Source organism: Salvelinus alpinus, chromosome 3 (genome assembly GCF_045679555.1).
Source record: "Salvelinus alpinus chromosome 3, SLU_Salpinus.1, whole genome shotgun sequence".
NCBI lineage: Eukaryota > Metazoa > Chordata > Actinopteri > Salmoniformes > Salmonidae > Salvelinus > Salvelinus alpinus.
Window position 1 is genome coordinate 98,904,652 of NC_092088.1, and position 2,253 is coordinate 98,906,904.

General features: G+C 39.9%; 1 protein-coding gene across 1 annotated transcript in view; it reads right to left on the minus strand.

The window, feature by feature from the left end:
- Positions 1 to 1,810: 1,810 nt before the first annotated feature.
- LOC139571612 (glutaredoxin 3-like) overlaps positions 1,811 to 2,253 on the minus strand; it is an 84,294-nt gene continuing 83,851 nt past the window's right edge. Inside the window, exon 11 of the mRNA XM_071394640.1 lies at positions 1,811 to 2,253. This exon is cut by the window's right edge and continues 748 nt beyond it. The gene's annotated coding sequence lies outside the window, so the exon portion shown is untranslated.

A 2,253-nucleotide genomic window follows, 5' to 3' on the forward strand; every position in this document is an offset into this window, starting at 1 on the left:
CAGTCACTAATAGGCAGCATCTCTCTGTCAGCAGTCACTAACAGGCAGCATCTCTGTCAGCAGTCACTAACAGGCAGCATCTCTGTCAGCAGTCACTAACAAACAGCATCTCTGTCAGCAGTCACTAACAGGCAGCATCTCTCTCTGTCAGCAGTCACTAACAGGCAGCATCTCTCTGTCAGCAGTCACTAACAGGCAGCATCTCTGTCAGTAGTCACTAACAAACAGCATCTCTGTCAGCAGTCACTAACAGGCAGCATCTCTCTGTCAGCAGTCACTAACAGGCAGCATCTCTCTGTCAGCAGTCACTAACAGGCAGCATCTCTCTGTCAGCAGTCACTAACAGGCAGCATCTCTGTCAGCAGTCACTAACAAACAGCATCTCTCTGTCAGCAGTCACTAACAGTCAGCATCTCTCTGTCAGCAGTCACTAACAGGCAGCATCTCTCTGTCAGCAGTCACTAACAGGCAGCATCTCTCTGTCAGCAGTCACTAACAGGCAGCATCTCTCTCTGTCAGCAGTCACTAACAGGATTCCTCACTAACTGGAGTAACAGCATGGCAATCTGAGTGATTTGGTGGAGAGGAGACAGTCCTCCTGAACACAGTAGTGTGGAGAGAGGATGTGTGTGTGTGTGTGTGTGTGTGTGTGTGTGTGTGTGTGTGTGTGTGTGTGTGTGTGTGTGTGTGTGTGTGTGTGTGTGTATCAGGTGAGGTGAGCACACGGACACACGGCTCACCACCGTCAATTAATATGAATGCTTTGTTGACTTGTATTGACTCCGGTGTGCAGAGCACCGACCGACCCACACTTCATTACCCAGACGCTGTGGCAGTGGGTCTCACTCTGGATAAATGATGGCCCTGCCTTTCCAGCATATGTCTACATGTAACCATCCCTTCTGTACTAAGTGATTGTGCATGCTTAAATAAATTAAGGTAAAATAAATAAAAGTGTGAATAAATAAAGGTTAAAGAAAAAGGTTGAATAAATAAAGGTTGAATAGAGTTTGAATAAATAGTTTGAATAAATAAAGGTTGAATAAGTAAAGGCTAAAGAAAGGTTAAAGAAATGTTGAATAAATAAAGGTTAAAGAAAGGTTGAATAAATAGTTTGAATAAATAAAGTTTGAATAAATAAAGGTTGAATAAATAAAGGATGAATAAATAAAGGTTGAATAAATAAAGGTTGAATAAATAAAAGGTTGAATAAATAAAGGTTGAATAAATAAAGGATGAATAAATAAAGGATGAATAAATAAAGGATGAATAAATAAAGGATGAATAAATAAAGGATGAATAAATAAAGGTTGAATAAATAAAGGTTGAATAAATAAATGTTGGATAAATAAAGGTTGAATAAATAAATGTTGGATAAATAAAGGTTGAATAAATAAATGTTGAATAAATAAAGGATGAATAAATAAAGGTTGAATAAATAAAGGTTGAATAAATAAAGGATGAATAAATAAAGGATGAATAAATAAAGGATGAATAAATAAAGGATGAATAAATAAAGGATGAATAAATAAAGGTTGAATAAATAAAGGTTGAATAAATAAAGGTTGAATAAATAAAGGTTGCTCTGACTGCTGTGTTCTAAGGTTCTAGTTCTTTGCTCTGACTGCTGTGTTCTAAGGTTCTAGTTCTTTGCTCTGACTGCTGTTTTCTAAGGTTCTAGTTCTTTGCTCTGACTGCTGTGTTCTAAGGTTCTAGTTCTTTGCTCTGACTGCTGTGTTATAAGGTTCTAGTTCTTTGCTCTGACTGCTGTGTTCTAAGGTTCTAAAGACAGATAAGGAAAACAGTCAGGTAGCATCATGGATGACTTTATTATATGTGCAGCTGGTGGTGACTTTATTATATGTGCAGCTGGTGATGGAAAAATGCACTTTGATCAATCGGGTTTATTTGGACACCTGTGCTATGTTCAGAAATCAATGGATGGATAAAATATGACTTATTTCATCCCTTGTGCCGCAGACTGCATTCACTGTGACCTTGTTGGCTTTAAGTGGGAGGTTAAGGAAGTTCTAAGGTGGTAGAGGAGAAGAGGGTAGAGGGGAAGAGGGTAGAGGGGAAGAGGGGAAGAGAAGAGGGAAGAGAGGGGAAGAGAAGAGGGAAGAGGGGGGAAGAGAAGAGGGTAGAGGGGGGAAGAGAAGAGGGTAGAGAGGGGAAGAGAAGAGGGTAGAGAGGGGAAGAGAAGAGGGTAGAGAGGGGAAGAGAAGAGGGTAGAGGGGAAGAGAAGAGGGTAGA